Source organism: Danio rerio, chromosome 20 (assembly GCF_049306965.1).
Source record: "Danio rerio strain Tuebingen ecotype United States chromosome 20, GRCz12tu, whole genome shotgun sequence".
NCBI classification, from domain to species: Eukaryota; Metazoa; Chordata; class Actinopteri; order Cypriniformes; family Danionidae; genus Danio; species Danio rerio.
This window is the reverse complement of record NC_133195.1, coordinates 4,802,186-4,826,147: the sequence shown is the minus strand read 5'-3', so window position 1 is coordinate 4,826,147 and position 23,962 is coordinate 4,802,186. Positions and strand designations below refer to the sequence as shown.

The following is a 23,962-nucleotide window of genomic DNA, read 5'->3' as shown; positions in this document are numbered from 1 at the left end:
TCTAATTAACCTAGTCAAGCCTTTAAATGTCACTTTAAGCTGTATAGAAGTTCATTCATTCATTCATTCATTTTCTTGTCAGCTTAGTCCCTTTATTGAACTTATCCAGCAAGTTTTTACGCAGCGAATGCCCTTCCAGCCGCAACCCATCTCTGGGAATATATATATATATATATATATATATATATATATATATATATATATATATATATATATATATATATATATAAAACGGGGGTTAAAATATTGGTTAAATTCTTCTTTCAATTGGGAACACTCACCATTGGTTTTTGCATTACCTGCAATTGCATCCATCACAGCAGGGGGCGGTAATTCACCAGCAGATCCGAGAAGCTCTCTCTTCGCAACTCCCCCTTACACCAAGAAGAAGAAGCCAAGCCTCACTGTTGGTGAGCTGCTTTGATGATTGATTGTCTTATTAATTGAGTTTACTTTGGCACTTGTGAACTTTGAAACTGTTTATTTCACTTTAGGACTAATATCATCAGAGCTGCGGACGAGCTAATTCATTTGTGCTGTGTTTGTCTCAGGTATGTTTATTTACTTTTTTTGTGATGTTCTGAGTTAGCAGTAGCAAACGTGCTACACGTTGCACATGCTGAGTTATGCGTTTTGTTGTTTGCGAGTTGTATTTTTCCTGTTCTGTCGTTCCATTTCCACAAAATGCAATAATTTTGTCACTTGAGTTTTCTGTGGTGTTGAAATGATGTTATTCTGACGAGAAATGAAAAGAGGCAGTTCTGTTTTATTCTCATGTAGGTTTTATTAACATTTATAACCGTTATACTTCACAATTGTATAAGTTCAGAGGAAATGTATTACCAGCAGTTCCGAGAAGCCTCTCTGCTGACTTCAATATCACCAGAGTGAAAACGAGCTAATTCAATGGTGCTGTGTTTGTCTCGGGTATGTTTGTTTACTTTTTTTTGTGATGTTCTGTGTTAGCAGTAGCATACGTGCTACACATTGCACATGCTGAGTTATGTGTTTTGTTGTTTGCGAGTTGTATTTGTCCTGTTCTGTCGTTTCTTTTCCACAAAACGCTAATTATTTGTCACTTCCCTACTGAAAAAAACAGCTTAAACCACCCTAGGCTGGCTGGCTGGTTTAAGCTGGTTGACCAGGCTAGTTTTAGAGGGGTTTTGGCCATTTCCAGGCTGGTTTCCAGCCATTTCCAGCCTGGTCTTAGCTTGTTAGGCTGAAAAGTGACCAGCTAAAACCAGCTTGACCAGCCTAGCCAGGCTGGGTGCCTAGCCAAAACCAGCTATGTCCAGCTTAAACCAGGCTGGTCAAGCTGGATTAAGCTGGTCATTTTTCAGCCTGACCAGCTAAGACCAGGCTGGAAATGGCTGGAAACCAGCCTGGAAATGGCAAAACCAGGCTGGTCAACCAGCTAAAACCAGCCAACCAGCATAGGCTGGTTTAAGCTGGATTTTTCAGTAGGGTTGAGTTTACTGTGGTGTTAAAATGATGTGATTCTGATGAGAAATGAAAAGAGGCAGTTCTATTTTATTCTCATGTAGGTTTTATTAACATTTATAACCGTTATACTTCACAATTGTATAAGTTCAGAGGAAATGTATTACCAGCAGTTCCGAGAAGCCTCTCGGCTGACTCCAATATCATCAGAGCTGCAGACGAGCTAATTCAATGGTGCTGTGTTTGTCTCAGGTATGTTTGTTTACTTTTGTTGTGATGTTCTTTGTTAGCAGTAGCATACGTGCTACACATTGCACATGCTAAGTTATGTGTTTTGTTGTTTATAAGTTGTATTTTTCCTGTTCTGTCACTTGAGTTTACTGTGGTGTTGAAATGATGTTATTCTGATGAGAAATGAAAAGAGGCAGTTCTGTTTTATTCTCATGTAGGTTTTATTAACATTTATAACCGTTATACTTTACAATTGTATAAGTTCAGAGGAAATGTATAACCAGCAGTTCCGAGAAGCCTCTCTGCTGACTCCAATATCATCAGAGCTAGAAACGAACTAATTCAAGGGTGCTGTGTTTGTCTCAGGACAATAAAAGGAGGTGAGTGACCTACCTAACTCGCTATCCCAGTGCCTACACAGTCACACATATATTTATATATGTTAAAGGGTTCATGGCCGTTTAACATCTATAACCCTAATAAATTATAAATCACAAAGCAATAGGAAAATACCAGCAATAATAATAAAGAGCTCATTGGAATAATCTCACTACAATCAATGAACTGGAAATCAAGGAATACAATCAGCAGCACCGACTGTGACGTACATATGTCACGAAAGACTCACGTAATCCTTGATGATAGCGAGCGGCTGGCCTCTTAGCCTGCAGCAAACTCATCACAGACCATATGACACTCGTTAGAGATGTCAAAAAGACTCCGACGCTTAGTCATTTCCCATTTGCAGGCGTCGAGTGAGAGACACCAGTTTAACTAGCTGCCAGGTTGGCAAGCCAAGTCTGTAGAGGATTCCCATTGAAATGTTTACCCTGATTCCCATCTGAGGAAACGGGGGGATCATCTCACAGACGAGCCCATTAACGGATGTATTGTGCCCAGCCACGTTAGCTTTGGAACGCGCCGAGGAGTGGAGCGTGCCAAAAGAATCAAACAGCACCATGCCAACAGGAGGCCCAGCGGACCTGCACGCGGATAGAAAGCGATAAGAGTCATTAAAAGGCAACTGAAGCATCAGAATGCCAGAAAACAGCATGAAAGAGTCCTGTAAAACAAATGTTTTTACAGCCACAGGTCCTTTGTGTTACAAGGGTTTACTTTTAACTTATCTATCTATCTATCTATCTATCTATCTATCTATCTATCTATCTATCTATCTATCTATCTATCTATCTATCTATCTATCTATCTTCAAACTGTTTCTATCTATCTATCTATCTATCTATCTATCTATCTATCTATCTATCTATCTATCTATCTATCTATCTATCTATCTATCTATCTATCTTCAAACTGTTTTTATCTATCTATCTTCAAACTGTTTTTATCTATCTATCTATCTATCTATCTATCTATCTATCTATCTATCTATCTATCTATCTATCTATCTATCTATCTATCTATCTATCTATCTATCTGTCTATCTGTCTATCTATCTATCTATCTTCAAACTGTTTCTATCTATCTATCTATCTATCTATCTATCTATCTATCTATCTATCTATCTATCTATCTATCTATCTATCTATCTATCTATCTATCTATCTATCTATCTATCTATCTATCTTCAAACTGTTTCTATCTATCTATCTATCTATCTATCTATCTATCTATCTATCTATCTATCTATCTATCTATCTATCTATCTATCTATCTATCTATCTATCTATCTATCTATCTATCTATCTATCTATCTATCTATCTTCAAACTGTTTCTATCTATCTATCTATCTATCTATCTATCTATCTATCTATCTATCTATCTATCTATCTATCTATCTATCTATCTATCTATCTATCTATCTATCTTCAAACTGTTTCTATCTATCTATCTATCTATCTATCTATCTATCTATCTATCTATCTATCTATCTATCTATCTATCTATCTATCTATCTTCAAACTGTTTCTATCTATCTATCTATCTATCTATCTATCTATCTATCTATCTATCTATCTATCTATCTATCTATCTATCTATCTATCTATCTATCTATCTGACATATTTGACATGCAAAAGTCTATTTATTGTACGTTACATTAAAACCAAACGTACACCTTCATTTTGACATTTACCATGTGCAAATGATCTACATTTTGGTCTTACACAATGTAGAACAGCATATTTCCTGACACAACCAACATTTTTTATCCTAAAAAAACGCAATTGAATATATATATTTAATTTATTACATTGTATTTTATTTATTTTTTTCATACCAAAGATGAAACACTAAGCTCATACGATCCTCGAACCCGGGGCTCCATTCTGTTGCAAGGCGAGAGGGGAGTTTGAGCTCAGGTAGATCTTGAAAACTCCACTCTCATAGTGATAGCACTGATAGTAGTTGCTCTTTAAAGAGAGAAGTACTTGGTGGGTGCATGTCTTCTTCTTTGGCCTTAGTCCCATATGATTGCTCTTTTTGGAACAAGTCCTCCATTTTTAGACTTGTCCATATGATAATGACTTTTTTTACACTTTCTGGCCGACCTGTCGTATGGGCCTGTCACACTCATACCCTACAGACAATTTAGCCTACCCAATTCACCTGTAGCATGTCTTTGGACTGTCGGAGAAACCGGAGCACCCGGAGGAAACCCACGTGAACTGCAGGGAGAACATGCAAACTCCACACAGAAACGCCAACTGAGCCGAGGTTCGAACCAGCGACCTTCTTGCTGTGAGGCAACAGCACTACCTACTGCGCCACTGCTTCGCCTTGGTAGGAGCATGTCTATGGTGTTGATTTAGATTAGTCAATAAACTTAGGTTGCATGTTTTTGGATGGTGGGAAGAAACCGGGGGACCCGTGGGAAACCCACGTGAGCATGGGGAGAACGTGCAAACTGCACAGAAATGTCGGCTGGTTTGATAAAGACTATAACCGGAGATGTTCTTGCTGTGAGGCAATAGTGCTAGGCACTGGGCCACCATGCCACCCATCTAGGAAAGGAGGAGGAGTAGGGGTGGAAGGGGGCATTCTTCAAAACGAAGATGGCTGTGATACGTAACCCAGGGTATTTATAGTAGCTTAGGACAGTGGTTCTCAAAGTGGGGGTCGGGACCCCCCGAGGGGTCGTGGGACAATCAAGGGGGGTCGCCTGGTGATTTCAAAAAATCTATTTTTTTTAAACATAAGAATTACCATAGGTTATCCATAACCTACTGAAGAGAAAAAAAATTGTCGTCTGTAGTTACTATATGCTTTATAGTTACTATATAGTTACTATAGTAGCTTATAGTTACTAGTTCTATTGGAAAGTGACCCATGGGGTAATTACATTATATTAAAGACACAGCAATAGCGTCAGAAGCAGCAGATTGATTTTATAACACCAGGTTAAACTTTCTGGTCCATTTACAGCACTGATATACATTGAAAAAATTAAAACAAGAATAGACTTGTGTCTATTAGTGTGTGTGTGCCATTGCATTTATAACCACTGTATATATAACAACCTGAGAGGAAATTGGGGGTCACGAGTCACTGGCATTGACATTTTGGGGGTCGCTGGCTGAAAAGTTTGGGAAACCCCTGGCTTAGGAGACGTCTGATTGGTGCATTGTAAATTGGATAATGCGGGTCCAGCTGCAAGCAATCATTAGCACGTGATCCTTTCGAAAATAGTTTATAAATAAACTTCGCTTAGTGGTACACTGTGTAACTACAAAAAAAAGTCAAGCTTTTTAAAGACTCTTTTCGTCTTCAAAAAAAAAATGGAGTGTTCCTTAAAGAACTGTTCACTTATCAGATCCAAAATTGGTTCCATTGAAGCCTAAAATGATCACATCACTGTGAAAACCCTTATCTGGAGCCTCGTGTTTTTAAGAGTATAGGTGAAGGAGCGTCCGACTGGCGCACACACAGCATGATCTGCAGTTGAGATTCTGCAGACAGAGGAGATGGGATTGAGACTCTTGATTGCTCCTGCGCTGCGGGCCGAGACTGAGGCATTGATATTAACGACATCGGTCTCCGAGCGCAGGCCTCTGGGCTCATGTTATTTGCCTAATATGTTCTGCTGGAAATCTGCATTGTGTTGGAGCCATTGAACTGCACAGAAAAGAGAGATCAATATAATACGTTTGGCATCAAGCCAAAATGATCCCGACAATGCCAGAGACGGGCATTCGGATTTAGCCGTGCATATCGCCACTTTTTTTTTTTTTTTTGGAAGTGGGGGAAGGGAGGAAATAATTCAGCATGCGTTGCCAGAAAGGCTGGGCCTGATGGGTTGGGTGCCACATGGGCTGGCAAATTGGCTTGGCGATCAGACATGGCGCTCCATTCAGGAGCAGAGATGAAAGAGAGCAAAGCTGCGCTAATTTACAGAATAGTCTTTCGCCAGGGCAGACGGAGCGCTTCAGGCCTTGAGGAAACTCACCTCTCATTACTGCTCTTTCTTCATCAACATATTAGTTTTTACAAAGAACAAGATTAACTGCTCATTATGTTTTTTTTTATATATTAATGGTTCATTACCAGGATTATGACGATTTCAGGAAAAGCTGATTAGGTTGTAGCATTTAACTCTGATTGGCTCAGCAAACTATCTTACAAAAGAGAAAGTGCTTCAAAAAGTGTTTTTTTGTTGTTGTTAATAGTGAGTTACAGACTTTTATCGTAAAAATAAATTAATAATATTATTATTGGGGTAGCATGGTGGCCAGTTGGCACATCTGTGTGGAGTTTGCATGTTCTCCCCTTGTTGGTGTGGGTTTCCTCTAGGTGCTCCGGTTTCCCCATAGTCCAAAGACATGAGATATAGGTAAATTGAATGAACAAAGGCCCGTTTACATTAAATGCCAGTTAAATGTGACCCAATTCTGATTTTTTGCTTGTATGTGAGACAGATCGGGTCTGTTCTACGACAATGATAACAAGAAAAAAACAAAAAAACGTAACTCACGCATTCAGATATTCAGAGATTGGTCTCAGGCCTTCTTCATATGTGCAAATAACATAGATATAAATCGGATGTGTGACAATGCGACTATCATGTAAACAGGCAGATCGGATTTATTGAGGCATTCGTTATTGTACATCAATAAACTTGCGACTATGTAGTACTTCTCTGCCAGGGGCAATTTTAGGAATTTCACTTAAGGTAAAATTTTTATATATATATATATATATATATATATATATATATATATATATATATATATATATATATATATATATATATATATATATATATGTGTGTGTGTGTGTGTGTGTGTGTGTGTGTGTGTATRTGTGTGTGTRTATATATATATATATATATATATATATATATATATATATATATATATATATATATATATATATATATATATATATATATTAGGGCGATCAAAATTAGTGCGTTAATTGACGTGATTAATTTGAAAGATTTAACGCGTAAAAATTATTTTTACGCAAATAACGCAGTTGCAGTTTTTTTATTTCCTTTTGTGGCCGTCATGTGTTCAGGGCCGGCGCGTCCATAGAGGTGACCTAGGCGGCTGCCTTGGGCAGCAGAATAGCGAGCGATTTCATTTTATTTATTTTTTACATTAATTCGGCCTTCCATAGGAATAAAACGACATGATTGCTCCAATTCAGGTGTTTCATTATTAATGTTTAGACTTTAACTGCAGTTCAGCAGTTTACTCTCATTCAGCAAATTTTCATTCAGGATGTTTAATGGAATGTAATACCGCATGGGGAACGGAAAGGGAAAACCTCTGCATTTCAGGACTCGCGTGGTCATTTAAGATAATCAAAAATCGCTGTTTACATGGTCGACTCTTGATCAGTGTTACTTTAATCATCAAAGCTGAGTATTGGTGTCTATGTGAATGAAAGTGCCAGATGAATTCGCAAGCAGTCAAAAACATTTATCTGCCCTTAAGCTGCGTCCCTCAAAAGAGTTTCCACTCTTTTGTAATGCGTCTGCATAACGTCCCTCTGTCAGAATCCTTGCTCGTTAAATGCAGCCATACTTCTGAATGCTTAGTTTGAGCAAATTTGATGAAGGCGATCGTGCTTGTTGATGAATCTGAAGGGATCCCTCTCGCTCACCGGCACTGCACATGTTGTCTCTGTGTGTCTGTGTGTGTGTGTGTGTGTGTGTGTGTGTGTGTGTGTGTGTGTGTGTGTGTGTGTGTGCGTGCGTGCGTTTGTATTCCACTTAGAATCCAACATGGAAAGCATTTTTGTTTGTAATTGGCATGGATTGATTTGAAATTTAAATGGCACTTACCAGCCTGTGTTTTTACTTCTATAATAAATATGGCATTTCATGATTAATCATGATTAATTACGTTTCGTGATTAATCATGATTATTTACAAGAAAAGTGTGATTAATCACGTTATTTTTTTTAAAATCATTTCACAGCCCTCATATATACAGTTGAAGTCAGAATTATTAGCCCCCCTAAATTATTAGACCGCTTGTTTATTTTTTCCCCAATTTCTGTTTAAGGGAGAGCAGATTTTTTCAACACATTTCTAAACATAATAATTTTAATAACTCATTTCTAATAACTGATTTATTTTATCTTTACCATGATGACTGTAAATAATATTTGACTAGATATTTTTTAAGACACTTCTACACAGCTTAAAGTGACATTTAAAGGCTTAACTAGGTTAATTAAGTTCACTAGGCAGGTTAGGGGAATTAGGCAAGTTATTGTATAACAGTGGTTTGTTCTGTAGATTATCGAGAAAATATATAGCTGATACGGGCTAATAATTTTGTCCCTAAAATGGTTCATAAAAAATTAAAAACTGCTTTTATTCTCGCTGAAATAAAACAAATAAGACTTTCTCCAGAAGAAAAAATATTATAAGACATACTGTGAAAACTCTGTTAAACATCATTTGGGAAATATTTAAAAAAAGAAAAAAAAATTCGAAGGGGGCTAATAATTCTGACTTCAACTGTGTATATATATATATATATATATATATATATATATATATATATATATATATATATATATATATATATATATATATATATAAATTTTTTAAAGTATTTTTAAAGTGTTTTATCCATTTTTATTCATTTCCAGGAGGAAAATCTGATTGGGTTATATTCAGCATTTAACCCTGATTTATATGACAAATCCTTTATTAATATTGAGTATTTTATTTAATCAGATTGTCTAGTTTGTTTGTATACACTTGTTTTATTATTATTATTAATATTATTAGTTAAGGAATTAAAGGCAGATTCTTTTCACGTTTATTAATGGTACATTAACAGGAATGTGGATTTTCTGGAAAAGCTGCTCAAGCTATCCACTCACTCACACACATCCGTCCTCTTTTGCCTCTAGAAAAGATCACTAATACGCTGCTTTCATCAGATAGTCCCATGCTAATTTAATTTGTTATGCTAAAATAAAAGACATTCAAATTACAGTTTAACAGCTGACCCTACTGCTTTTTTCCCCCCACCCCGATTTCTTTTCAGCGAGACTTTCAAATGTTGTCGCGGACTGCGCACGAGTGCAGATTAATTCGTCAGCGGGGGCCCTGTCAGAGTGAAACAGTTGGGGGAACGCTGTGTGAATTCTCGTCCCAGCACTCACACACCCACCGGGCTCCCGCAGCCTCTCTGAGAGCCCCGCAGGAGAACCAGATTAAAAATGACAATCACCGCGCGCGTCGCCTCCCTTCGCAGGAAATGCAGGTGTCTTTGTTGAAAGACGGGCGCGCTACAAAAGCTTCTAATTATCTGCAGTTATTTTGTCAGTTGCCGGCGTGACACAGCTCTCTTAGCCTCCTTTCGCAGTTGGCGCCTTGTTTTTACACACATTTTGAGACATTTTTAAGACTGTGGAAGATAAGGTTGTTTTATTAAAGAGCGTTCTGTTACCTTGATGGATAAATACAAGTTGTAGCCTACAGCGTGACATTTAGGAGGTGGTTGGTGCAGTGTTTTGTACTGTATAGTATTTGGTTGAGTTATATATTTAGGATTTAATTATAACTGGTTTAGCAAGTTTTTTGAAGGGAGTGAATGAATGTTTCAAAAGGAAATAAAGGTTTCTCATGCTTAGGTAGAGAGCATTGAAAGATAGGGGAGTACAGAGCAATGCACACTATGTAGGGACCTGTCAGTCAGAACACAGTTCATGCATGGAGCTCTTCTAAAGCTTTGTCTTTTGAGTCCAAGCCAAGACTTAAGTCTTTAAAGTGGAGTCTAATTCAAGAGTTTCAGTCCAAGTCACATCCCAAGTCTTTTCCCAGCTGGCGCAGGACGTCAAAATGGCGTCAGATTGACGTTGTACCCTACCATCATGGGATGTTGCATTTTGTTTGGAAATGAAAATCAGACTGACATCAGATTGCAGTTTGGTTACTTTTCGATGAAACCTAAAATCAACCAAATATCAACGTCTAATGATGATAGAGCTTGATGTCATGTGGACATTACCACTATGACGTCTATCAGGCGTTAGATTTTGGTTGCCATACCTGGTGAATAAATGTCAGCATCTATCGTCAATATGACTTTGGTTTAAGATGTTGGCTTAACGTTGGATTTTGGTCGCTTTCCAACACAACCGAAAATCAACCAAATATCAACGTCTAATGATGATAGAGCTTGATGTTGTGTGGACGTTACCACTATGACGTCTATCAGACGTTAGATTTTGGTTGCCATATACCTGGTGAATAAATGTCAGCATTTATTGTTAATATGACTTTAGTTTAAGATGTTGGCTCGACGTTGGATTTTGGTCACTTTCCAACACAACCTAAATCAACAAAATGTCAACGCCGTTTCACGTTTTTATTGGGCGTCAAAATAACATTGATGCTGGCGACCTAAATCTAACCTAATATTAATGTCTTATGACGTTGCGTGTCTGCTGGGTTATTTTTAGAGGCATTTCTTTCAGCTAATTCTTAACATTGTATGTGGTTAAATCAGTGTATAAATATTAAAGCATATTACTTCTAGCCTAGATTGGCATTTATTCTTCTAATAAAGCACACACGCCTTTGATGGAATCATCCATTTAATTTTATATTTGATTTACATTTACAGTCAAAGTCAGAATTATTAGCCGTCCTAAAATACTAGTCCCTCTGTATATTTTTTTCCCCCAATTTATTTTTAACGGAGAGACTTTTATAAGACATTTCTAAACATATAAGTTTTAATAACTCATCTTTAATAACTGATTTCTTTTATCTTTACCATGATGACAGTACAGAATATTTTACTATATATTTTTTTAATCAAAATACTAGTATTCCAATTTAAACGTTTAACTAGGCAGGTTTGGGTAATTAGGCAAGTTATTGTATAATAATGGTTTGTTCTTTAGACTATCGAAACAAATATTGTTAAGGGGGTTAAAAATATTGACCTGAAAATGGTTTCAAATAATTTAAAACGGCTTTCATTCTTGCTGAAAAAAAACAAATAAGACGTTCTCTAGAAGAAAAATATGATTGGAAATGCTGTGGAAAAAATTTCTTGCTCTGTTAAACATAATTTAGGAAATTTTTGAAAAAGAAAGAAAAAAAATTCCCAGGAGGGCTAATAATTCTAACTTACTTTAACTCTACATTTTATTCACAGTACAATTGATCTAAAACATTTCCTTTTAAATAGAGCATCTGAGCGCTGAAACATTTAAAACTAAATGAAGTTATCTTCCTATGAAATAATAAATAGCCTGACAATAATACTTTTGTTAGATTTTATTTAAATTTTAGCAAATACAAACAAGAACAGAGTGAGAATGAGGTAAAATCTGAAAATGGGGTAAAAATCTCAAGAGCTTTTCTTTTTCTGGATTGCTTTTGAAAACACTGTCGGTTGGGTCTAGAGAAGTGAGTGGGTGCTGGTCAAGCGCTGTTTTTTTTAAACATTGTTAGTTGGATTTAGGGAAAGAGGTGGGCGGGACAATTGTTGCTTTTGAAAACACTATTGGTTGGGTTTAGGGAAGGAGGAGGGTGGGTCAGTCAGTCAGTCGACAGAGGCCTCTGGTAGATTTACACGAGAATGGCATCGTGAGAGAAGTTTAAAACTCTCAAAAAGTGTAAACAATGGCCTCTGGTGGTCTGCAAAAACAAAAACTGCAAATAACCGTACCTCCTGGGACATATTTGGTGGTCTTCAGAAATGTATATGGGGTACATTTTCAGAATGAGCCTGGTCGTATTTCAGCTTTTGTACAAATATGTACAACATGCTGTATGTAGGACCTATCATGATGCAGCGCATGAGTATACAGCCTCAGGAAAGGACAACTGAAGTCCTGAACAAAGGAAACTGTGCAAACTCTAAGAAAGTTTTCTAGGCAAAAGGTATGCTTAGAGGTGCAAATTACAAGGTGCAAATCTAATGTGTGAACTGCTCTGTCTCTCTCTGCAAAGATCATTTTCACATCTCTGTGACATTGAGAGTGAAAGTTTAGAACAGAAAATACTTTACAGCAGAGAAGATTAGTTAGTTGATTTTTATATTACTTTACATTCATGTTTTTAATAAAGCATTTCTTTTTTTGGGTAATTTATTCTGTGGTTAAATTGTATTAATATGTCACAATGTTATTGTTTTTAGTATATTCTTATATCAGTATATAAAACTATTTATTTATTTATTTCAGTAATGAAAAGAACTTTTAAAATATGTTAATCCCTAAAGTTTAGCATTAAACTAAACAATGCAAAAAAAAAAAAAAAAAAAAAAAAAAAAAAAAAAAATATATATATATATATATATATATATATATATGTAATATTTTTTTGCATTGTTTATATATATATATATTATAAGCGTAAGTCAAGTCAGACTTGTTTCTTGAACATGACAATGAGTTCACTGTATCACTCTTTTGGGATGTGGTGGAACGGGAGATTCACATCATGAATGTGCAGCAGACAAATCTGCAGCAACTGCGTGATGCTATCATGTCAATATGAACCAAAATCTCTGAGGAATTTTCCAGTACCTTTTTGAATCTCTGCCAAGAATGATTAAAGCAATACTGAAGGCAAAAGGGTATCCAACTTAGAACTAGTAAGGTGTACCTAATAAAGTGGCCGGTCAGTGTGTATATATATATATATATATATATATATATATATATATATATATATATATATATATTTAAATAAAATGTAATTAAAATTAAATGTTCAATTTATAAAACTAGCTATTTTTTCAACATCTTCTGGAACTTCTACTACATTCAAACACTTCTGGAACAGTGCAAACACAAAGCGGAGCAACATTGGACTTGGTTGTTTAATATTGTAAATATAAATATACATGGATCATTTATGCCATCTTAGCATCTGTACTATAATGCTTAATCCTTTTTTTTTACTGTTCAGAATTTACACTGAGGATAGCCACAGTCTATTTTGACTATTAGGATTTATTTTTTTACTTTTACAAGAGACTGTTGCTGCCATCCAGAAAATATACAAAGAATCATAAACCATTCTCCTTTAAAAGACACTTCAGTCACCTGTCTTTCTTCTCAGCCTCCCACTAAATGTGCTGAACACATACTCAGACAAACAGTCTGTTGAACTATTTATTGAGTGTTGGTTCTTTTTATATTCATCTAATATGAGAGACTGTGATGTTTACTGGTTTTATGTCATGCTAAATAAACACCGCCTGCACCAAATGTGACTTTGCAACCCCACATTTAGTTTAGAAACAAAGCCAATGTGGAATTTTTAAAATATAATAAACTACCTAAATGTACTAGTTGTTCAGTCCACTGATTTGTCCATTAATTTTGTCCCATCATGCCCATTTTTTATCATTACATGATAAGGTGATGCACTGCGTGTATGCTTTACTAAAAAGATAAATGTTTATTCTAGTTTTGAACTATCAGAGTGTGTCTGAGCCTCGGATATTGTCAGGAAGGCTATTAAAGAGTTTAGGAACCATAAATGAGAAGGCTCGACCTCCTTTAGTTGACTTTGATGTTCTGTTTACTACCAGAAGCCCTGAGTTTTGAGATTTTGAAGAACGGATGGTGTAGCGCCATCTAACGTCAAGGAGTGATTTTGCGTACACTTCTGCTTGACGGCAGTGAAAATCGCTTGGGTTTGAATGCGAAAAACGTCTCGTAAAACGCTGATGATAAGCGCAAATGAAAAGCGTCCCGGTGTGTAGGAGCCTTCAGATGGAACAAGCATGTACGAACAACAAACTTAACATGGTTATTAAAACGCAAAGCTCTATCAAAGATGACACCCAGTTTTCTAATGTCACAGCAATTTGAAGATGACAAACCCCCCCAAAACTTGCCTAATCATTGCAGCATCATTTAATCATGCTATGGCTTTTCTGACAGCTTTTGGACGGACACTTCTGAGAGTCTAAGATTACATAATTTGTTAACGTAAATTATGCTAAAAATGTAAGCTCAAGAGTTCACACTTAGCTGATTGATTATAAGCTAGTTTGGCATGCTGTCCCGGGAGAGAGCCCGAAGCTCAAAAAGGTCCTTGAGCCCTGGGCTACCTCCCATTTACAGGGCGAGAGGGGAGCCTTGAGCTCAGGTAGATCTCGACAACTACCCCTTGATGAGTTGATGACTAATGCTGCGTTCACACCAGACGTGTAACGCGCGTCAAGCGCGAGTGATTTACATGTTAAGTCAATGCAAACGCGCGAATAGACATCCTGTGGCGCGATACGCGTGAATGGTGCGGGGCGAATTGAGCGTTTTGCGCGTTTGACGTGCAAACTGAAAAACAGCGTCGAAGACTGTTTTTCTCTCGATTTCGAAAATCTGAACTTCAGCGTACATTCTCGCCGCGTTAACCAATCAGAAGCTTGCTCTTGTGGGGGCGTGATTGTGACGTAGAACCTGTTGTAGGTGTTCAGAGGGAAATCCTCCATCCTTCACCGACAACAGTTCATCAATCTCGGCTTGGCTCAGTCAGAAGCACCGCTGAAAGCCTCCGTCATCCAGGTTAAGTTTCTGGAGGATTTTATAAGCTCACAGAGCTGGATGCACCTCTGAAAGAATGTAGTGGACCCAGACACGACCCTAAACGTATCAACGCTGTTTTTCTGTCTTCATAAAGCACATAAACACTGTTATTTTCTTCATAAAATCCATGTTAGCCATTTAGCTATGAAGCTGGAGTCTTTGGGCAGACAGAAGCCCTGCTCATCACGCGAATCCGTGTCTATTCTGATCTGAATTTGACACGCGAACGAAGCAGGGTTTGACGCGTATGAAGCGAGTAAACTCAAATGTTCACACGGCTATTTACGCATGAATAGCGCGATTTATCTGCGCGTTCCATGTCTGGTGTGAACACAGCATAAAAATTAAATGCTATGAAGAGATATGCTGCAGGATGAGAGATTGACTGTCGTGCAAAATTTAGATTGATCAGTTCACTTCTGGTGCATGTTTTTGGAATTTGGCAGGATACCGGAGGACCTGAAAACCCACGCGAACACGGGAAGAGCATGCAAACTACACACGGAAACGACCACCGGCCTGTTAAAAGACTAGAACCGGTGACGTTCTTGCTGTGAGGCAACAGTGATAACCACTGGGCTACTGTGCCGCCCTATGGAGGAAAAGGTGAAGAGGTATGGGTGGAAGGGGGGGGGGGGGGGGGGGGGTTCTTCAAATCGAAGATGACTGTAGTGAAAAACCCTGGCTCTTTATAGTGGGTTACTGATTGGTGGATCATGCATGCTAATGCAGAACCAGCCGTGTTCAATCATAATCACGTGATCCTCTCGAAATTAGTTAATGAATAAACTTACTGAATACTTAATGAATAAACTTACTGAACTGTATATAATTAGTAACTCTGTATATCTTGTGACAATCATATTTAAACACACAGCTTTATGACCAAAGCTCTACAGTTTTTACTATGAAGCTAAAACAACATGTATAATTTAAAGTAATACCATCATGACTGAGACATAAGCAAATAAACGTACAATGCTAACTGAGAAGGACATTTCTGGACCATCTGTGATTGAGCTACAATGTTTAGAATGAGTGACTAAGCCATGACGTTTATGTTTTTAAGCATCTTCAAGAAACAAAATATTTGTCTGCTCTAGTAAGAAATCGCTGACGACTGCTAGCCTGGAACAAACAAAACGTCAAAATGACGGCTAACAGGATCCTCTCCCAGCTCCGCGGCATCCCGTCTCCACAACTTTCTCATTGGCTTTCTGTAAACTGCGCTCCAGCTCATCCCAGGGGAAATCAGTTTAACATTACTGTCAGTGTCGTCCTTGGAGGGCCATGGAAGCGGGCCCCTACCCATATGCAGATGGCTAATGCAACGCCGCTAATTCACTCTCAGTGTCATGTTCAGTCCCCCGGCGTGTCATTGGGGGAGTGCATTGGCCTGCAGGAAGTGAGGAACTTGTCACCGGGATGAATAATACAATAGAGGGGCATCTTTACATGGTGTACGACGCAGCGTTTCTGCACTCATTGGGGAGCTGGAGCAGGCGGCTGTGGACGTCACGTTGTGCGGGTGGCTCTCTGAGTGGAGATAGTACAACTCCACGACCTGATTTTGCAGGGTTAGACACGTTCCTAGGTCAACAGTTACTTTTTTGTCAACAATAATGGTTTTAAGATAGTTATTTCTGCGCATTTGTGAAGCTTGTCAGTAGGAAATGTCAGTTTACATTTTTAAAATATTATGTTTAATGGTAATTGGCTTTATTTTGATGGTCTCTATTGCTCATTTTGTCGACTAAATTGCATAACTACATGCCAATTACTTCTCATTTAAGTATTAGCAGACTGTCTGCTTAATATCTGCTGATACGGCTCCTTTAAAAGACGTTTAACTGACTCTAAGAAACTTTGCAAGTACATGTCAATTTACACTAACCCTAACCCCAACCTAGCAGTCTATTCATAATCTAATGAGAATTAGTTGGCATGTCGATGCAATGTAACTTAAATTCAACAATGCATCGAAGGGACCATCAAAATAAAGTGATACCATTAGTTGTAATGATTAAGTTAGATTTTTGTATGCGCAATGAGACCAGTTCGTCTGGATGACATTTAGAAACAGGAAGAGCTGAGACGGACTAAATCCAGAAGAACTGTGATAACATCTTCAAGAAAACCACCATTTTCTCTTCTTAAAAAATATAAGTGGCCTAGCTTAGATCATTAAACTACATTCTTGTCTGAAATATCCCACATGAAACAAATGAAAGATTACTTTTATTTATAGTGAACACTATAAAGTGTTTTTGAACCATACTATAGTAAAACACATGGATTAATCTGTCTAATTATTTGCTGGTCAGGGTTTATTTCATAAATATATGTAATATTTATTTTTTTTATATTTAATATTTTTTTTAAATTTGCTTAAATCTCCTGTGATGTTCTATATGACAAAAAAAGGGAAATTGGAACTTGTAATGCTAAAGTTGCTCTGGTAATGCATCTAGAGTAGGGGTGGCCAAACTTTTTCTTATGAAGGGCCAAAAATATCACTTGATTGAGGCTAGTGGGCCGAATGTAAATATAGTTGCCATGTGTAATTTCCTTATTTATTTAATAACTTTTAAAGAATAACTAGAAAACATTGCTTTATATTAACTAATATAGTATATTTTTAAATTAGTTATTACAGTAAAAACAGTTTTTTAATATTTATAACAGAATGGAGTAACACTAGTTTTTACCTTGATTTGCTCACTGATGTCTTCTTCGTAGTCCTCTATCCATCAAGTGACAGTATTCATTTTAAAAACTCAGATTAATTTACAGCATATATCTTCAGTTTGCTTTTTTTGTGACTCAGCAATAAAACAAACAAAAAAGGTTACGTCAAATTGGAAATGATGATCTGTTAAAGGCATTCTCCCTAACTATCTCCATCCTTCTCACTCTCTCCTCTCAGATGGGATGGTGGGCCAAATCAACGGTTACAATGGGCCAACTTTGGCCTGCAGGCCCTATTTCACTGCAAAAAATGCTTTTCTTGCTTAGATTTTTGGTCTTGTTTCTAGTCTAAATATCTAAAATTTCTTATATTAAGAAGCATTTTCTAGACAAGCAAAACATATTGTCTTGTTTTGAGAAATAAAATGCCAAAGTTAGTTTTTCCTTAAAACAAGTAAAATAATCTGCCAATGGGGTAAGCAAATTAATCTTGTTTTTTTTTTTTTGACGTAAGAATATTTTGCTTACCCCATTGGCAGATTATTTTGCTTGTTTTAAGGAAAAACTCACCTAATTTTGGCATATTATTTCTGAAAACAAGACTATATGTTTTTCTTGTCTAGAAAATGCTTCTTGATTTTTATATTATAATGATATTTGTACTAGAAACAAGACCAAAAATCTAAGTAAGAAAAGCATTTTTTGCAGTGTTGGGCATCTCTGATCTATAGTAATATAAATAAATGACCCAATACTGTACTTTACTAAGTTTACTGTATACATTAAACTACAATACACCACAATTTACTGCAGTAAAGTATAGAGTACTATGCTTTACAGTTTATTAGTTCACTGTAGCTTACATGCAGTCATTAAAGTGTTGTGAAAACAATTACATGTATAATACACTCTAGTATTCTTCAAAAACACTCTGAAGCACTATAGTATTTTATATACAAGCTAACCTACACCTAATCCTAACCGTACACATAAATTATTCCTGAGGTAAATCAAAGGCGAGGTATGCTGCAAACCCTGATCGTAAACCTAAACTTAAACCTCAAATATGATTGGGTGAGTGGAATTTGACGAAAAATACACTATATTAAATTAATTCTAAATTTAGACTAGAAAAACGAATCCCTACCCTAAATTAATCGTAAAGTCTGACGGGAATATAGATAAATAACAGAAGCATCTCTCCCTGATTGTATGGCATAAACGTACCGGTATTTGGCGTATTTGACATAAACTCTAAACTTATACTTCAAATTTGATTGGTTGACTGAAAAGATGTTTCACCAAAGATGTTAATCCAGGAACGTCGATGTCAAAAGGTGTAATTTGAGCAAAGTCTCTGAAACTTCCCTACTAGAAATCTTGAGGAGGGTCTGTTTTGGCCTATGGGGGGCGCTAGAGTACACCATTTGAGTTGTGAGGGTAATCTTGTGGAACCGTTCATTTTGTACACTTGAAGACACACACAATCACACACACGTTAATATATCCTCCTCTTTTGAAAAAAAAGCACATTTTTATGCCTTTCTCTCTCATAATCAAACTCTACATGGCCCGCCGTCAGGTGAGAAGTTACTCTATCAGCTACAACTGTAGTTCATATCAAGTCAAATGCTGATGTGTAATGATAATGTTAGTACGTTTTACTGCTATGCTCTCTTGGTCTGATTTATTATTATGTCTGTTTTTGTTCATAGTGTTTTTGATGTCACTGTGAGTAAATGAGTTTGCCTTTTTTAATGTTCAGTCATTTTATTTATTTTAATATTTTAATTCTGTTTACAAAAAAGGTGTTTCTACATTTGAAAATGATCAATAAATGCAAATTTTTATACAAATGTTTTATTGTACACATTTATCTTGTTTTCTGTATGAATGTGGACAAAATAAACACTTAAATAATATTAACAGTTGCTTTATTTAAATCTTTTCTGTTTTTATAAAAGCTTGATGTTTGTTATAAAGATTGTTTTTACAATATTTTCATTTGATTTTCTTATTGAAATAATAATAATTTAATAAAATAATTGCTGTTGTTTCTGTTAGATTCTGGCAGGAGATAAACTTACTTTTTAAATTGTTTTTCTCCCACCAGCATATTGTTTTCATAAAGTAAACAAACAGTTATAATTTTTCCCTATATATATATATATATATATATATATATATATATATATATATATATATATATATATATATATATATATATATATATATAAGGCAGAATTACTAGCCCCCCTCTCTCCCCCATTTCTGTTTAATGAAGCAATTTTTTTTCAACATATTTCTTAACAAAATAGTTTTAATAACTCATTTCTAATAACTTATTTATTTTGTCTTTGCCATGATGACAGTAAATAATATTTGACTAGATATTTTTCAAGACACTTCTATACAGCTTAAGGTGTCATTTAAAGGCTTAACAAGGGTAATTAGGTTAACTAGGCAGGTTAGGGTTATTAGGCAAGTTATTGTATAATGATGGTTTGTTCTGTAGACTATCAAAAAATGAAAAAGAAAAATAGGTTTAAGAAAAAATAAATTTCCTTGCTCTGTTAAACATAATTAGGGAAATATTTTGAAAAGAAGAAAAAAAATTCAAAGAGGGGCGAATAATTCTGACTTCAACTGTAGTAATTTAAACCCCATCTAAAAGGTTGGACACCATTTTTTTTTTTTTTTTGCTGCATGTTCAAATTACTTAAGGAGCCTTCCCTAAGGAGCCAGGACCTAATTGTTTTAAGTTCAATCCACTTAAATTTATTCTATTAAGTTAATACATGTTTGTTGGGACAACATGAATGAATTGTGTGGAACCCCCTTTTTTCAGTGTATACACTGAAAATGATCCATCATAAAATTCATAGTTAAAATAATATGTTTTAAAGTAAAATGATATACTTAAACTTGATAGAGTTTATAAAAAAAATGACAGAACTAATAATAATATAATCTGCAATTAAAATTCTACACTGAAAAAAAAAAGATGTCTGCAATGTTGCTGCAAACAATTTATATGGGTTGAATTGAAACAAACTAATTAAATGTAGTAATGGTCAATCTGATTAGTTTAAATTCAACCCAAATAAATTGTTTGCACTTAAACAAATTTAATAAACCCAAGGAATCATCTTTAAATCTAAAAAAATTTTCAGTGCACTTATTGTTATTTTTCACATATAAAATCACATTGTGTCTTATCAGGTCTTATTAAAAAGTGTTTCATAGGAACTGTTGATACTATAGTAATTTTTGCAAATGACTTTATTTGGGTTAGATTTTTTTGTATATTGTAAAATGCAACAACAACAAAAAAGTATTTAATGTAACAAATTAAACTTAAAACAGTTAAGTTGTCCCCAAAAAATCTCCAGAATTGGGTTGTTTCAGCTTATCTTAAATAAGTAGTTTGAACATGCAGCAAAAATATTTTTTGAGTGTATAAAATGTATTTAAAAATGCATTTTCGAATAACAAATGCGTATAATTTATCTTTTTTTTTTTCCAAATGAAAATGGATCAGACACAAGCATACAATCTAAACACCTGATAAATGTTTCACAGGACTTCAGCACTTATCAAAAGTCTGCCAAGCCATGGGACGTAAAAAAAAATCTCAACTGAAGAAACTTCTCTATATCTGTTTACTGACGGCTGTAGCCCAAATGTGGTGTGAGAGAGTGAAAGCAAAAGAATTGCAGGTGGGACTGAAGTAAGTGTGGTCTCGTGGAAAGTGGCTGTCGTTGGTTGGTCTGGCCTGAGCGTGTGTGTGTGTGAGACGGAGCTCTCCTCTTATTTAAGATGAAAAGCAGAAAGGATGCAGCCCCCAGCAGAGAGCTGCTCTTCCACCATCATTTGATCTCATATTGTAATCCCAGGTGTTTTGAATAATTTATGGAATACGGCTTCTCGTTAAACAGTAATTTATATGTGTCGCGGAGAATAGGTTCTGCAGCCCTGCACATGTAAATAACAGAAGATGCTTGTGGAGGAATCTGATTAATAATAATAATAACAACAACAACAATAATAAAAAACACAACAACAACAATAATAATAATAAAACAATAATAAAATAATAATAATAATAATAATAATTATTATTATTATTAATAAAGATAATAATATCAATAATATTAATAAAAATCATAGTAACAACAACAACATAATATTAATAACAACAATAATAAAAATGACAACAAAATCATTGTAACAGTTTGAATAAAGATTATAATAATAATAATAATTAAAAAAAATCATAACAACAACATAATAATAACTACAACAATAATAATACCAATAACAATATTAATAAAAATCATAAAAACGACAACATAATAATAATAATATAATTTGGTTTTGGGCGTTTTTTTCTGTATATCCATTTTTATTTCTATAGTTTCCAAGAATACAAAAATGTGCACATATTGATAAAAAAATATAATACCATCAACATAACATCAATAATAATAACAACAATAATAACATTAATAAAGATGATAACAACAGCCACATAATGATAATAACAATAGTTATAACAATAATAATAAAGATGACAATAACAATAATACTAATAAAGATGATAACAACAACAACAACATAATAATAATAATAATAATAATTATTATTATTATTAATAACTATAACAATAAAGATGATGATAACAACAACAACAATAATAATCTCTTTAATGTTTCCTTTAATGAAATATTACATAATCCTATTGAAAAGCAGTATTTAATAATAATAACTGTAACAACAACAACAACAACAACATGATAATAATAATAATAATAATAATAATAATAATAATTTCTTTAATGTTGGGAATCATTACATAATCTTTTTGGAAAGCATTATTTAATAATAATAATAATGATAATAATGATGATAATAATAATAATAATAATAATAATAATAATAATAGCATACTACTACTACTAATTTCTTTAATTTTAGGAATTATTACACAATTATTGCAATAACAAGCATTATTTGATAACAACAACAACAACATCAACAACAACATAAAAATAACAATAATAATAATGAAAATAATAATAATAATAATAATGATTCCTTTAATGTTGGATATTATTACACAATCTTATTGGAAAGCACTCTTTATTAACAATAACAACAACAATAATAACAATAATAGTAGTATGATAGCAACAACAACAGTAATGTAATTATTAATCCTTAAGAATGATAATGATGACAACAGCAACAACAATAATAACATTAATAAAATCAATAATAATATTAATAAAATTAATAAGAATAATTCCTTTAATGTGGGGATGATTACAGAATTTTACTGGAAAGCATTATTTTACAGTGTTCAGATGAACTTAACCATATGCATAATTACATGAATTAACTCCACACAAATGTACACCATAAAACAGCGTGTAATCTATTATTGCTATTTTAATTAAGGTTTGATATTAAAACCTGGGAGATCAAGAATTACAGGCCTCTTTATATATATTTTTTTACGGTTTATTTTGAACTAATTCACATCTAATCTGGCTTATCTACTGAAATCACTTAAATAGGCTTGAAATGTAGAGCTAAACAGAGCTCAGCTTTTATTGTATCACCACAACGGTTTTAATTTAGGTTTGCTGTTAGAAAACATCAATTTGTAAACCAATATGATGCGGATTTTTCTAGTTTATTTTAAAAATTATTTACATATGAACTGGTTTACTGACTAAAATCAGTCACCTAATACACTGACAAAATACTAAACATTTTAGAAACCAATAAACAAATTTGAGTTCTCTTTTCAATTTATATTTATAATTTAAGTTTGACGATGGAAGCCTAAATTCTATATTAGTTGCTTAGTTCAAGCTTATAGAAATGAATGCTCAAACTTTTAAGCGTATTTTACTTGGATTTGTTTACAATAAAAGTCTAAACTTGTCAGAGTATATTTATGCAAATAGCCAAAAATACAGAGTTTGGTTAAAGATTAAGTCAAAATAATGATTTTTCAGCCTGATCTCACAAGGAAACGTAAATATTTTATGTTTTTGTAAGTTAAATGACGAATTCATACAAATTCAGTCGTATTAAAATGTACGATTTTAAAAATGAGGCTTTGTACTAAACCCCACCCCTAAACCCAACCATCATTGGGGATGAGCAAATCGTACTAAATTGTATGAATGAGATTGTACGAATTTGCCACTAAACCAAAACGTAACAAACTGTCGATTTTTATGTCTAAACCATTCGAATATTAAGTAAAGATCATCTTTTTTTTTGTAAATTTTCTTCTGTAATTATATGAAATCTTATTTTTTGATTAGCAATATGCGTTGCTAATAATATAATTTGTAGAAAGACATTTAAGGCAGGTGCTCTCTCAAGCTATATATACTTTAGATATAATTTTAGAAATTATTTGGATATCAATAGCAATGCTTTTTTTGTAAATCCCTCAGATGTTCCAATAGTCATATATCAGTCAAATATTGTCATATGCATTTTTTGGGTGTTAACTTTAAATTTCAGAAAAATAAAAAAGGATCCTTATGCCTTTTGTGTGGTCCATGGTCATAAATCATTTGTTCAACATCAATTGTTTT

General features: G+C 34.5%; 1 long non-coding RNA gene across 1 annotated transcript; it reads left to right on the top strand.

Moving 5' to 3' along the window:
- Positions 1-384: 384 nt before the first annotated feature.
- LOC141379522 (uncharacterized) lies at positions 385-16,520 on the top strand. The gene is made up of 4 exons (XR_012396331.1): positions 385-410; positions 495-551; positions 15,101-15,268; positions 15,758-16,520. It is a non-coding gene; the product is annotated as an uncharacterized lncRNA (long non-coding RNA).
- The last annotated feature ends 7,442 nt before the right edge of the window (positions 16,521-23,962 follow it).